General features: G+C 43.5%; 1 protein-coding gene across 6 annotated transcripts in view; it reads right to left on the bottom strand.

The window, feature by feature from the left end:
- Positions 1-6,224, bottom strand: part of sipa1l1 (signal-induced proliferation-associated 1 like 1) — a 65,226-nt gene extending 59,002 nt beyond the window's left edge. For 2 of the 6 annotated variants that reach the window (XR_004786231.2, XM_035616741.2), the window contains exon 1: positions 5,977-6,219. The gene's annotated coding sequence lies outside the window, so the exon portion shown is untranslated. Of the gene's footprint in view, positions 1-5,976 lie in introns of all 6 variants that reach the window. The other 4 variants (XM_035616736.2, XM_035616737.2, XM_035616739.2 and 1 more) reach the window with 3 other exon arrangements.
- Between the last annotated feature and the right edge of the window lie 9,966 nt (positions 6,225-16,190).

Here is a 16,190-nt window from a genome sequence, read left to right as displayed (position 1 = left end):
TGTGATAAATTCCAGTTAATTCTATGATGGAGAATAAGCTCAAGTTGCTAAATATTAATTCTGCTGAAACAAATAGGCCCATGGTGTGTGAGAAATTCAACCAAATCACATTCATTTCCTGACAAATAGCTCGCATAAATTTCAGGTTGCAGCTCCACACTTCTATCACTACTACCAGCCCGGGCAGCAAAGAGAAGCAACATCCTTTTAGCCATCCAGCAAGACAGAAATTTGAGAGTTCTGTCTGCTTGGAAACAGATGGCAAGGCAGTTGGTGGGAATTGAGGTAAATGTGCTCCTACACATTTCACATTCTTTTCATGTCACTGTGGAGTTGAATAGAGGAAGTTATGAGTACAGGAATGATCAATTTCAAGCACAAACCCATGTTTAATGCAGGATAATGAACATGGTTCACCTGCACTTGACTTTTTATTTCAAGCTGTGTTGTTGTTGTATTTTTAAAACAATCACAACCACTAAACCACTAAATCATTCTAATTAAAACAGCTAATTCCACACAGTAGTGTAGCATGGGATTTTGATAGTTTTTATTTCATATATATGAAAAATTAACATAAAAATTTGATGAGTACCACTGAGCATCTCTGTGATTGGCCAGAAAACACCACCAATGTCTACGAAGCTATAACAATCCGATCCAAATAAGTCCTGTTGCTATTAGATATAGATATTGGATTACTTTGTGAAACCAAAAGCAGAGAAGGAGTTCATAGATGGAGGGTGAAGTGGTCGACAGGATGTGCCATCAATGTATATAATTACCAACTGTGGAAAATTTTGGTTTACACTCAAAGACTACATGAATTAATACATTTTTTCAGAAGTTCAAAAAGTCAACATACTATAAAATCTCTTGAGGTCCTGGTGTCTACATTCCCACTGTCATCAAATGTCCTAATTAAATCAACTATGGGGGATTAAAATCTGTTTGAATCAACTTGTCATTTTCCCCTATGCCACTAGCCAGCCGTATTTTTCCCAACACAACCAAAATAATGCATCCAACGCTGTAGGCAACGGTTGGTTTAGCCCAAAATAAGCATTATCTTGTATGCCTTTGTCTGTTGTTGATTACTCACCCTGGCTTGTACTATTATAAGAATGATAATTCCTTGCTACTGTTGACAGTATTTCAGTATTGTTCCTATAATATCCAGGCTATTCTCTCGGTCCCCCGCTTTCTGAGCACTCTCCCATCTGTACAATATGTTGCTTGTGTTTACTTCTACATGGATTAGCGTGCCTAGTCATTGTTTCGTCATGTTTTTTTTAGATTTTTTTGCTCATCTGTCACAACTGAAATGGAAGCTTTTTTTGTAATCCACACCACTTTCATGTGCTATAATCCACTCTTATAGCCCTAATTAGGAAGTTATTTCACCAGACAGAGAGTAGAAAGTGGAGAAAGAGAACGGAATCCAATACACGGAAAATTTAGCTTTTAATTGCCTCCACCTCAGGTTGAATAAGTAAATTAACTGTTTCTTCTTGTGCCATCTCTTTCCGTCTCTGGCTTCTATGAAGGGGCCCTGACATCGCCAACTGAAAGCCTCAGCGGGGCTCCCATTTTATCGTCTGCAAAAACCCATGGATCAAAAGAGGTAAGCAATTTCACAAATCAGAGCAAACACTGAAAAGGCTGTTTTGTTAAGTGAAAACAATATGCCGGCTTGCACTTCAAATTTGTCAGAGCACAGAGACCCAGGCTTTCAACAAAGGCTGCACTCAAGTCTTCACACCAGATGAAACACTTGCCTTTACCTGCTTTTAAGGAATGGGTGCAACATCTGCGTAATTCTCACTTTACAGCCCGGATAGGCCATAGGTGAGTTTTCTAGAAATATGACAGATGAAATGTATCCAGAGTCACAGACATTCACCTCAGGAAGACGAAAAGCCTCATGGGGAATGTATTTGGTTTGTTTTTTTGGCAAGTTTTCGCCTGCCTTTAAAGTCAGTTGAGATGACCTGAGAGACACACGAGCAGCGATGAAGCGGAGAAGAGAAGTAACTTGGATGACGACTAAGAAGATGCAGACACAGATTCCAACATGCTTGTTGAACAACAACCCGGCTCACTGGGGGGGAGAAACGGGGAAAAAAGGCAGGGAGGTGGATTTTGGCGAGTAACAGCCAGTATCACCACAAGCCAGAGGTAAAGATTACAGGGTCCATTGAACATTACAGGGTCACTAAAACCTTTATTCCTCAGCCTCCGAAGTAGATATAAACATGACATATAAACTGTTTCAGAGCTTAAACCTTGGGTTTTTATTGTAAGTCATTGCATTTGATTTAATGTTCATCAGTACTTTTAAAAACTAAATCAATAAAGTAATATTCCCTCCAAGTCTGGTGAAAATACATCCCTGAGATTTTGAGTTATTTGTACACACACCGGCGGGGTTGAAAACAATACCCTATACTCCCCGCTATGCCATCGCGCAGGATAAATATTAAAATAAAGGGGGGGGGGGGGGGGGGGGGGGGGGGGGTGAGGGTTGATTAGTAATCCCAGTCTCTGCATGCATGCACTCAGCACAGAGCTGTGCCGTGTTACGCCAGGTTCTGCCCGCCTGCTGAGAACCGCATGCCCGTCGCTCGAACACGCACGGCTAAAGCACACACCACAAATACAATGAGGAGTTCAGCCTGCCTGCCGAAGACGACAAATACTTTTTATGGATTTTTTTTTTTCTGACAGTCCACAGACACGGCAGGATTGCTGCCAGTGTTTCTGCCTGATGGCCAGTACAACTATTACAGACCGGTCCATTGTCAATATGTTTGTGTGAGAGAGCTATATAGAGAGAGAGCAACAGAGGGGCTGAGGCAATCAATGCTCTGCACACAGCTCTACAATGAAGCAACGGCACAAAATGCATGATGTCAACGTTTTTGTTGTCGAGCAGACAATCTAGGTAATTAATGGGAACCACACAGGTTAAAGTAAAAATATATTTATCTGCACAGCATTTGAGTGACATGGCCACCTTTAAATTCTCTATGCAGGAAAAAAAAACCTCATAGTTTCATTAAATCATCTTGCCACGCAGTGTAATCTATTCACTGTTGAGGAGTGTTTGTGGCTCTGGTATTTCTCAAGAGACAGCCCACCCCAAGACCTTAAAGAGAGGGAACTCACATTCCAATCTCCAGCATACAGAGAGAGACAGCGGAGAAGGGGAGGGAGGCAGAAACAGAGAAAGGGAAAAGGAGAAATCAAGTAAAAGGAGACGAGTGGGAGCGCCGGGGGGAAATGGGAGAACGAGAGAAGTAGAGATACGGTGGAGGGATGTGGACGGAGATTATGAGAATGTCAGAGTCCTGGCATGCCTTCCACAACAGGAGAGAAGGAAGATGAGGGGAAAAGACACCGTCAGTGATGGGAGAAGAAGGGAATCGTGGGAAGTGAAGAGTAAAGACGAAGTGATACAAGCGAGGCAGAGAGGTGCGAGAAAGTAATCGGGTAACGGCGAAGGGGGGGTGGTTAGTGTGGGTGGTTGAAGACGGATAAACAGGAATTTTCTGCTTCCGTCAGTGACGTGTCGCATGTAGATAGTCAAAGTGCAATCTGGTCAGATTGGGATTGAAATGTCCTCTTTTTTCTCCCCGACTTTTCATTTGCCAGATTTCTCTCTGTGGGCACTGCCAAAAGCCTTGCCTGTCCCAGATAGGCTCCAGCTACACACCACAGACTCTTTTCTTTTTAAAGATTGACCATATCCAGATCACAGTGCATGCATCGGAAACAGATTTTTTTTTTTAATTAATTTGCGCGCACAGACTAACTAGGGCTCTGGGAAATTCTCCATTTGAAAGTCCCAATAAGACCCCCTGCTGTGTTTATGGTGAAGAGATTTGAAGCCCTTTCGAAGACAGCTTTTTTGCCGACTACTTAATCCAGGAAACACCCAGAGAGATGTTTCAGATGTCCTTTTGATAATCTATTAGCTGCCCATCAGCTACCCTGACATTTTTCCTTTCTCTTTCACCCTCCCCTCCCTCCCTCCCATTCAAATCGACAGCTCCATGTGTTACAGAACATGTACGCCTCCACCTACACACTCGATTTGAATAGCCTACTTCATGCTGTAACCGCGACACCGCGGCCACATCCACTCAGCGTTGGCATTCACGGGCATCGACGAGGGGAGACCTGGTGGCACGAGATGTCTGACTGCTCATACATTTTTTTTTTAATAGTTTGTGGGGGGTTGACAGTGGCTGCAGCAAGTTAAAATACCTAACGCTGCTGTTGTGTTTCAAGATGAGAATGCAGCCCACCCCCCGCCATGAATAGAGATGAGATCTCTTTGACGTGTCCATTTAGGACTTGTCAAAGGAGGAAGCAGGGTGTGTGTGTGTGTGTGTGTGTGTGTGAGCCCCCTGAAGGGTCGAAGCTGGTAGCCTGAGGACAGACTCCACAGGTGGAGATGGTGGCAATAACAGCATACAGAGCGGCTACAGGGGGTCTTACTTACAATTAAAAATAAAAACCCTCTCAGGGTGTCACCGAGGCAGACAAGAGCCCGGACACAAGCAAATAAACAATAAACTTGCATACGATCAAACTTTACTGAGCGTTACGGAGTTTGTCTCAAACAATGGTTTGCTGTGGGCTCCATCGATCGCCGGTCAAAGCATCCGTGCCACGCTCACGATTTAGACGTGGCACTGATATACATCACTATTTTAGATGTGACATGAGGACTAGACGGACGGCCATTTTGAATAATGAGTCCGCTTTTGACCACGACATTGGGTAGAAAAGTCTGCATGTACTCCCTAATCGATTTGCTGTGAGTTCCTGGATGTGCATTCCCTTTTCCATTTATAGATTATTAATATTTGTTGGGGTTTTTTGTTTTTTTTAATTTTTAATACCCAAGAAGCCTGATTGTAAAAGTCCAAAAACTCCCCCAACACACCCCCTCTTGAACGACGCCTGTCTGAATCCACACCTTGCTGAGCTCTGGGTGAACTCCTGCAAATGCCCCCAACAAACATCTGCAAACGAGGCTCAGTGACGACTACAGCAGCAACAGCAACAACAACAACAACAACAACAAGAAAAATTGCCAGGACTCTGCACTGCGACTTCCAAGAGAGAAGGAAACTGCGACGGCGTCGATCTGCTTTGAATGAATCACGTCAGGAGAAGAAATGACACTCAGACTGGGCAGAGAGGATCGGGCAGAGAGGATCGGGCAGAGATGGCAGAGAGGATCGGGCAGAGAGGATCGGGCAGAGAGGATCGGCCAGAGTGACAGAGAGGATCGGGCAGAGAGGATAGGGCAGAGAGGATAGGGCAGAGGATCGGGCAGAGTGACAGAGAGGATCGGGCAGAGAGGATCGGGCAGAGAGGATCGGCCAGAGTGACAGAGAGGATCGGGCAGAGAGGATAGGGCAGAGAGGATCGGCCAGAGTGACAGAGAGGATAGGGCAGAGAGGATCGGGTGGCGGCAGCAGCAGCTAGCCGACACTTCAATAAACAACAACTACCTTTACCTGACTTTCTTCTTTGAGCGAGGTCTCCTGCTCTTTTTTCTCTTCTGTTAGGATGCATGTTCCATTTCAACCTGGGGGGCTTGTGTCCCCGGAGAGAGGCACAGTCAGGGGGGGGGGGGGGCGGCATGTGTAGCTAACGACGCGGTTGCTAACAGTCAACTAAAAAGCAGGTGTTAGCTTAAAGCATCATGATAATACGCCACTCGGGAATGTTGCTAACACTAACCTGACTCCTAGCTTAACTTTTTTTTTTTTTTTTTTTTTTTGGGCTCCGGTATAGTTTTCTCACGTCAACACACACACAAACACACACACACACACACACACACACACACACAGGTGATGAATAAAGCGCGAACAGCTCGCCTATTGCTCGATATAGGATCAAATACAGACAGAACTAACGGAGTCAGAGAGAGGAGGAGAGGAGGAGAGGACTCACCTTTATTCATTTCCACCTTGTCGGCGTTTTTCGTTTTCGAGAGGGAAAAACGAAAAAATAACGCTCTCGCTCGTCGGTCCCCTGCACACGCCACCCGTCGCTGGCCCCGGTGACGAGAAAGGAAAACCAACGAACCGGATATGGAGATAAAGAGATGCGGCTCTTCACCTCCTCGCTGCCGACCGACCGACCGACCGACCGCCCTGCTCGGTTCGTTCAAATCAGAAGTTTCATCCAAAGTTGCGGCGCCTCGCTGCGCTCGCTCCGCCTCGCCGCGACGATGAGGTCACCGCCTCTCTCGACTCCTCCCCCAAGCGGCGCGCTCCACTCTCGCGATACCACCGCGAGTGTCGCTCACCACACGCGCAAGTCTCGCGATACTTCCGGGAGTGGAAGGGGAAGGGGAGAGAGAGAGAGAGAGAGAGAGAGAGAGGGAAAGCTTTGGCTGTGGCTGCAACAAACAAACTCCTCTTCCAATCTGCAAGCAACTGGCGGTTGTGTGGCAGGTTTGGGTGTTGTTGATGATGATGATGATGATGATGATGATGATGATGATGATGATGAACACTGCATATGATGAAAGCCTGCTGGCCGGTATTGCATCATCTGTTGCAGTTTGCTTCCAGGTGCACACAACCCATCAGAGCTGCAGCAAACACATTTATTTTAAAGAAAAAATATACATAATAATACAGTTATTGTGGCATGTGAAAAAGTTTGGGCCCATAAGACAGTATTTAGCAGTCTTAACCCTTCGTTGGCAGATATGGCAGCTTTCAAACACAAATTCTGATATGTATATTTTTGCCTGTCTTGCATGCACATCACATTAAAAATCTACCCGCAGATTTTCAGCCTGTCTCCTTTTCTCTTGTAAAACCCCAAAACATTGCTTCCAATAAAGCATAAATCTCATAAACCTTTGTTTTCGAGTGTGGAATGTGCACTTTGTTGCCCCTTTGTGGATGTTGGGAGACAGAAACAGCAAATACAACAAGCAATTCTCAACAATTGTCAAGCACCAGTGGGCCTCTGATCCCAGGGGTTAATAATTGGACCGTTATGGCTTAGAGAGCACCATAAAGAGACACCAAACCATACTGAGACAATAACATTAAGGTGGGACTAGTGTTTTCAAGTGTTTTCAAACTGTATTTTTTCAGTTCTACAAGAGAAAAAGGCTTCGAGGATGAAGGGCTGACAAAAGAACAGCTGGTTAATCGCCACACCTCCATTGAAGAGCAGCACACAGACGCAGCCATTAGCTGAGCAGGGGTACTGTTTTTATTTCCACCAACTCTGCAAGACTATATCTACAAGCCATTACCATTTATTTGCTCATCTTTTTTGCAATTCGTTGCCGGGTGGGTTTTTAATCAGAACACTTTTCAGTGGAAACAGCTGCTCACTATATGGCTGGAAATGAGGCTGAACGAAAAGAATCGAGTTATGCGTTGTTACGGCTAAACAATTTTGCCCCTGAGGATTCTCTGAATGTGTTGGTCATGTTATTACGACGCCTCTTTTACACACAAAACCCTGGTATGACACAGATGGGATGATGAACATGTCAACTTGAACAACTTGTGTTTGTCAAGGGCAAATAATCAAGTCGTTCCACAGAAGTCACCAACCAGGATTTGGATGGTTCAGTGCCATTTGAATTTAGTCAGCGGTATTTAAATAAATCCAAATGTATGGTTATACATTACATTATCATTGCATTGGTATTGTTAAATTATAAGTAAAGTATAAGATAGGTATTAGTGTGTAAAAATATTTCAGAATTGTACTCAGGAACAATTTTCAATGTACTTAGTTACTTTCCAACAATATTGATTGTATTGAAAAGTGCATCCGAGCATCTGCAAGGTTCTTTTATCAAAATGTTTACAGGGTGCGTTCACATTTTTTTATGATTGTTCATGGCACCCAACAGACAAAACCTTTGCAAACATAAGTGCCAAAAGATACGAGACAGTCTTGAGAACAACTAGTGTAAATTTATATATGAAATAAATGCAAGGTAACAAGGATCATTAATATGCCATTAATATGTTAAATATCATTTGTAGACACTAACGAAGATGCATTGACTGTATATATGTGATTGTGAAGGGACATAATAGTAATAGTAATAATTACATAGTAATTATTTCATCTTAACATTTTAATTAGATGAGATAAAGAAGCTCAGCAGGTACCAACGCCAGGAGTGGGTGAACAGTACAGGAGTCACAGGAATTCATCTCTCTCTCCTACATAATCACCTGTGAATAGTTACAACCGTGTTCTCTGTACGCCCCGTCCTCACACTCTTGACTGTCTTTTCTTCTCTGTAATTATTAAATCTGGGCCCAGTGACGGTAGTTCATGTTCTCATCTTCCTTTACTCCGTCACTCCACATTTACCTGTGACTTTCTTCTGCTTTCCACTTTCTGTACGAGCATCCATTGCTCTCAAATGTCATCCAGGATTGCATAAGAATCTCATTAAGACAAAGGGGGAACAGATTTCCGTCATTAAACGCATTCTATTCCTGTAGCTCTATGGGTCTTAACTCTACCCATGGGGTGGATATTTGTGTGGGTGGCTTGTATTGTTCTCTGGTGAAAAACTACTCCCACAGGATTAGCTCAAGTGGAGTAATTGGGTTTGCGACAGAATGCAATTCAGTGTGGATTAAAGCATTGAAGAGATCTATCACCAACAATCAATGACTATAAAAATGTTCCTGTAAGTTCTGAACACAAAGTAATGATGCATCAGTTACTTGGGCAGAAGGAAGCCGTGACAATTTGTGAACACTAGAGGTGGAATTACTTATCGTGTCCTATGTCTTTAATCCGTTTGTTTATGAGAAGAGTGTAAAATGAATGTCCCAGCCCCCCAGAACTGCAAGTAATGTCATTATTAGATTGGTGCATCTATCTTGTGCTCATGCAGTAACGGCTCATGAAGGTGACAACTGCAGCTTTTGCATTTGTGTGTCTGCGAGTTCTTCAGTGTGATGCAAAAAAATAATAATAACTTTTCGGGCTGCTGGCATCTTTCTGTCAGAACTCACTTTCCAGTTTATTTCAGTGAACTGATATTTATTCCAACACCAAATCCAAGTCATGTACCAATACAATACAATACTGGTGATGGAAACACTGATTATTTTTGCCTAAAAATACATATTTAATGTGGACTGGACATGTCATTGTCCTATATCCTGTCTACCTGGTGTCAGTTTCAGTGGTGATACAAACGTGACATATTGAATTGGTGCATCGTGTGTGCTGATGGATGAACAACAAAATCTAATAATAATTTCAAATTTTAAACTTAAAAGAAACTAAATATATTCGCTACATAATTGCTATTTTAGATCTGATCTGGTCTTTCATATCCTACACAACGTATTTTAACCACAGTGTCCATCAACAGTTTCCTCAAGACTCTAACATGCAAACTAACAAATGTACAGACGTTTGTGTGAATGTGAACACAGCCCTCGTCAGGCCAAAAACAAAGTCCTTAGTCCATAATAAAACACCTATGATATACCTTTATATTTGTTTTGACATCAGTATACACTATCCTTTACTAACATACCAATAGAACTTATTGTACTGTAGTAATTGTCTCAATATACTGTTTATGAATTGTGCACTTTTCTGTTTTGCACAGGAAAAGATCCAATACGTGTCCTGATCGACTTCAGGTAAACTGCATGCCTCCACAATTGTCTTTCCTGTTCTCTGCTGGTGGTCTGATAGACTGGTCTGTGAGGAAAGAAGGAATATTAATGAGGACGGTTGTTGTAAAGCGCAGTCTTTAACCCTTTATCTACGACAGACAGAATGCACTTGACATCACAGAATCCAACGAGGTGACGCAGCAGCAGCACCAGCAGCGGACTATTAGGTTCTGTCTGGGATGTATTAAGATGTCAAACTGTGAAGTCAGACATGGGGCGACCACCTATCGGATACATGACCGCCGTAACCCAGAGAGGGAGAGCGGCGGAGTTCCCGGCTCGGTTGCCCCTGGAAGCAGAGGAATGAAAAGAATGGGCCCCATTCACAAAGTTCCACTCAAGCGGCGCTCCTACACTAATGGAGATTGACATGAAGAAAGGCGACAAGTTGTTTTCACGTACACTGGCTCTTTTGTCCCTTTTTACTAAGGGGCGTAATGCAGACAGGGGGCTCTGGAAATAGACAGAATTCGATGCGCTTGTTTGTCATAAGCGCTGAGGAGTCTGTGTTGATCGGAGTATGTGTGCAATTAGTGTTTGGTTGCACATTTTTATCGTGAGGATAAACTGGCAGGCAGATAAACTGGCAGGCTCATCTGCTCGGCTGAGTGAGCGGTAGAAGTTTTAAAATAGACAGGAGAGGAGAACGGCAGCTGATGGTGTTCTGTCCAACTGCTGTTTCAGAGGAAAGAGCAAACACTCACAGACTCATGACTTATTTCTATATTTTTCTCAGTCCTCACAAATGTTGATCAAATTGCACACGTGCAAAATACATTCATAGTTCATCCAATGCAAGAGCTGTACACAAAGCAGAAATACAAGTAGCACAAATACCTGCGAAACAATAATAGAAAGTTGAAACATTATTAAACTTCCTCCTGAGGGGGGAGATGAATGTGACATTTCACGGAAACCAATCGAAAAGATGTGAAGATAGTCCACTGAAGAAGAAAAAAGAGAAAAAAAACTCATGGTGCAACAAAAGTCAGTGTGACTGTCTGGAACATATGTGTCAAATTTCATAGGATAAGTGAAGACGTTGATAATGTGGAGTCGCTCGATGAAAATTTGGGGGAACATTGAAAAGTTTTTCTTATTCATGTCAAGTGTCAGTACAATGACCTTTTAATGGGATACACACTTTGGGGAGTGGACGGTCGATTAACAGCTACAGATGTTGAAGGTCTTACCGGTGCGTAGCCTGGGGGCGTATGGCTCAGACGTCCTTGGTTGGGAACGGTTAGAGCTAGACAAATAAACCTCTCCATTAAGGCCCTGTGCCACCAACTTTATTTGAACACTCCTCAAATTCCTGTCAGCCAAGTTGAATGGCAGTTGCTGGAACAAACAAGGCAAAGACAAGACGAAGGAGGGAAGGGTTAATCATTAATGTGCATATTTTATGGGTGTATGCCAAAAGGATACTGAATCAATTTGAATGAAAGTTAGAAATAAAAGCAGAATAAAGAGAAGCAGGCTTTCCCCTCCTCTTGCATTTTCATCTTCTCTCTGGTTGAAACCCCATTTTCAATGCGGCAGTAAAATCAGCAAAACATGCGGGAAACTTTTTCATTAATTCTTCTCTTGCTCACTTAATGTTGCTGATTTCCCACTGCTGAAGCAACTGTGTAGAACTGGTCGAGGAAATGTTGTGTCTTTCTCCACATTTTCAGTCTTTTCCTCAGCTACAGGCCCCTATATGGGTCTGTCCCATGGGGATTTTTGCCATCATTGTGCATGCTGCATGCGAACTCCACTGGCAAACTGAAAGATGAATTACTTATGAAGAGACTCATGTGTTACAGAAAGAGATGAGTATATAGTGTATACATGTTGTTCTATGTCTTTGCATGTGATAGCAAGGCAGGTGGTTTCTTAGAGGACTGACATGGGCTGTCTGTCATAAACCCATGCAGCGCTGTGAGCCCTCGCAATCCCAGCATCCCTTTGTGGAGGAGAGGAACTGACAGACATCACAAGGTGTGTTTGAAAAAGGCAGAGGCACAGACGGAAATCAAAGTCAAAATTCCCATCATTTGTCACTGCACACACACGAAGAGAGCTGTTGTGACCCACACTGGTGTGGAAGAAATAGAAAAAGTGGGGACGGAGAGGTGGGAGGATGACATCACAGCACCCATGGAGTTGGACTCCGTTCAAGCGCGCACATAGGGGCACGAGCACACACATTTATATATACATACATACATACATATACACACTCCTCCTCCTCCCCTGCCTCTCAGCAGTCACACCAACCGCCCCCAGCGCACATGCACAAACACACAATGAACATTTCCTCACTGCAAATACCACTGGTTGTCCTGAAGAGACATTGGAGCCGTTATGACTTTGATTTCCAACTTCATGGGAGGGAAGGGGCAAGCGTCCGCGCCCCCTCGTGTGGTTATGCTCTGACACGATTTGGGGGCTGAGGCTTGAGGAAAAAGAAAAACCCAGAAAGGAAAAGGTGCCTGACTCAGATGCTATTCACCCCCCCAGTGCCACGGGCCGAGCTCCAGCCTCTGTGACGACAGCACAAGTAGAAGAAGGAAGTGTGATTAATTCTCAAAACAGAAATCTCCCCATACGTGCTGCATTTTTCGAACGCGAGAACACACTCGCATCCGCGGTGTTTCTAAGGCGATTGAGAGCAAAGAAGGCAGGATTAAAAAACGCTTGATCTCTGAGACGAGTTGCCGATGCGGTGATTCACCGACAACAGCAAAAAAAAAAAAATCACTTTTCACCGTGCTTCCGACGAGGGCTGCGTCGTCTCTGGCGGCGTTTAAAAATAGTTATCGGGGCTGATAAATGCACACTTGAGTCATGCAAACATGGCTGCTGCAGCGAAACAATCTCAAATCAAGTGCTTTTAGTGGCTGTGATTCATATGACATTCTGATTTCATAAGCAGATAGAAAATGCAAAATTGGGGGCAAGCTATGGGCACAATATTGTCATATCCTCGACCAGCAATTACAAAGCAACATCAGCATTACTTACTTTGGAGACATATTTCTGGCCACATAATGAATGTAACTTCAATATTCACTCTCGTGTTAGCTCCATCTTGTTGTTGCGTATGCAAAGGTTGAACAAAGGGGACAAATTGCTTCCCAAGTGCTCCACGTAAATCCCACAACATGTTCTGGATTTGTGCGCATTTGGTCTGAAAACACAACCTCGATGTAACCTGGAAAGAGACACTGTTTGTTAATGTTCGCATCAGCATACGCTGCGAACGCGACCGTTTAAAACCACACGTTTTAACCTCAGATGGTGGATAAGGCCAACGTGTGGGCAGACAGATGCCTACAGTGTTTACACAACCAGGACACGGAGCTGCAGCAGCATTCATTGGAATCGCTCTGTTTTGGTCTCCACCATCAGATCAAAAAATGTTGGCTTAACCTGCGAAATGCTTGGGGATGCTCGCCGTTTAAAACTTTTTGTCTACCGGAGCTTTTTTGATGCCTTCGAGAAAACCTGCTGGACGTGTTAGATTATAAATGGAGGAACATACCAGCTAAATCACGTATTCCCTCGATCTCTCCTCTCATCTCAAATTTTCCATCATCCCTTAACTACGCTCTCTTTTTCCTCTGAGTCCGAGCTCATGACAACAGCTCACTGTTTTGGGTGACATCGGAGCAGACTATACCCCTTCCCACTCAGCTTGTTGTTGCTGGGTTTTTTTTAGACATTGTTAAAGAGGATAGAGGAGGTAGGAAGTGGTTCTCGAGATCACAGGTAAAAAAAAAAGAAGACCCCAGCAACAACAACACACACATTGCAACCACAGGTGGCATGAGAAAAAGAAGGGAGGACAAAATGATTCAGTGTTAGATCTGTCTCCAGAAGAAACCGTCCACCTACACACACTGCTACATCTCAATGTGTGATTGGGAGTCTTTTTTTGTCCTCTGATTTTCTGGCTCTCCGTGACCATGAAGCCACAGCTCCCTTTGGAATAGAGGCTTTGAGGAAGATACTAGGAAGTGCAGAATGAGAGGGGGGGGGGGGGGGGGGGGGGGTTGTTGACGTCTGTGTCTGGCTTGGCGGGTTGCTACATCGGTTAATTAAAGTTGCCAGGCAGGTATTTCAGGATTAGGAGTGGGTGTGTGGAGACTATAGAGAGGTGGCCCTGACATGAAGTTGTCACCCCGCAGACTGCAGTCAAAACCTGCCTCCACTTCAAAAAAAACAAGGTCAAACTAGCCCCCAGGTCCTTTTGAGTTACGTGTATAATACATACCACTGACTGTATATAAAAATGGACTCGGTTGCCAGGCCTGGAAAATGCATTCTCTGGAACCAGCAGCAGAGGGCGACTCGCTGGTTGCAAACAAATGAGTCTGTTTCTTAAGAAGTCTACAAGACAATGACTCTTCTTCTCACTTGATTTCTAACGCCATTAAAAACATTTCCCTGAGGAGTTCATGGTCTCAATATCTTCAGTACAGCGTTGAAAAATGTGTGATAGGATCGATTTTTATCTTGGCCTTGCCTTATTAGGTATGCACTTCTCAGAAAATCTTTCAACGCTGTGTATGATTAAGTCATGCCGCTGGACATATGGCTGCTCTGCAACTTCTTCATTCTACATCCACATCAGTCTCAGCATAAAGTCTGATATTATATATTCTGCCGGCTGTGGGAAATATCAGCAATCTGGAGGCCGTGTTTTAAAAAACCTCTACGGTGTTAAGATCGAGGGGAATTCAGCTCCATCTCTTACGTGAACTCATGCTCACGGTGTTCTACACACCTGTCCTCGTCCGACATCGTCTTCTTCTTCGTTCTCTGTCCTTCCCACATTCCCACGCACACAGATACAGTTATATCACCCCGACTACCAAACATTCACGCACACACACACACACACACACACACACACACACACACACACACACACACACACACACACACACACACACACACACACACACACACACACACACACACACACACACACACACACGCCATATGTCTGAATGTCAAACATCTGCAAGACCTGGAGTAATGTGTTAGGGGCATTGTGTTGCAGACAATGATGATTGTGATGATGATGATGGCCTCTGCTCACAACAACAACAACAACAACAACACTGAATTCCCTCCTCGTGCACATACAGTACGTGTGTGTGTGTGTGTGTGTGTGTGCGTGGGTGTGCTATGTGTCAGCGTGCAGGCTGAATTGTTATTCCGTTCATGCGTCCGTGTGTCCGTGTGTCACTCAGCCTTGTGATAGATACTGAGCTGTCATATCTGTCAACCAGACAACAGTTCCGCATGCATATTCATCGTAATGCAAAATTCAGCCCGAAGAGCTTTAATGAGTTCGCAGCATTAACAGCTCAGATGAGGTGACGAACAAAAGCTTTGCAGCATTTTTTCCCTCCCCCTGTGATTCTTCAAGAGAAATCCCCACCACCGACTGCTAATGACAAATTGATATCCTTACATTTAAGTTCTGATGAATTAATTTGTAGAGCATTAAACAACAGGTTTTCAAGGTGTTTATGAATAACGTGGCCATAAGGCTCAGGTTATGTTTTTATGTAAGTGACCACCTGTTTGGAAATTAACCATATTTGTTGTAACTGATGGTTTTTTTTGTTTCCTGTTTCCAGATTTTGTACATAACACACAAAAATGACTCGTGCATTTCTCGCCATGACACCGTGTGCAAGTGCCCTTCACTCTCCACAGTGAGGACTGTGTGACTCTGAGGAGCAGGACCAGACGACGGGGTGAATCTGTCATCTAGTGGTCAAATTAAGAAGTGTGACAAAAAATTGTTTCAGGATTCAGAGTTGAATGAAGTCTGACGTAGCCTGTGCAAAAAAAAAGGGGTTTGTGATGACATCAAATTCACAGTTAAGTGCACAGAACATAAACTTGTTTACTTAATTGCATATTGATACTAATAGCATATCGTGCTATTTATTCATAAGGCTATGAAAAGTCCACAAGTGTGTTAACTTTCATGCGTTTTCTGTACTTCAATATTTAAATCCATTCCATATTTTTCAATCATCTCTCAAAACTCACTTTTACCGAATGGCATTTACATAATTGTTTTGAGCCTTTTCTTTATATGTTTATCCTTTTCTTTTAGCATTACTTTTACGTGCAATATCACTTATTTTCTTCAATTTTAAAGTCTTTTTTTTGTTGTATCTGATTTTAAATGCTGTATTGTGATAATTGCTGATTTGTTTCCTTGTTTTTATTTATTTTTTTGTGCTTCTTTGTGAAGCACTTTGTCACAGCTGTTATGAAAGGTGCTATGTAAAAAAATAAATAATCTTATAGTCAAGCTTTTACTGCAGATTTCAGTGATTACACCACACAAATGATCATATGTTGTCGTCTGTCATGTGTTGCCCCCTGTATCTCTCTCTCGTGATGGGTGATTCGTGGGCCTCGGCCTAAGCAAGAAGACGAGCTGGCACCGAG

The sequence above is a fragment of the Scophthalmus maximus genome, chromosome 18 (genome assembly GCF_022379125.1).
Source record: "Scophthalmus maximus strain ysfricsl-2021 chromosome 18, ASM2237912v1, whole genome shotgun sequence".
NCBI classification, from domain to species: Eukaryota; Metazoa; Chordata; class Actinopteri; order Pleuronectiformes; family Scophthalmidae; genus Scophthalmus; species Scophthalmus maximus.
The sequence above is the reverse complement of the archived record's forward strand: the minus strand, read 5'-3'. Positions and strand labels throughout refer to the sequence as shown.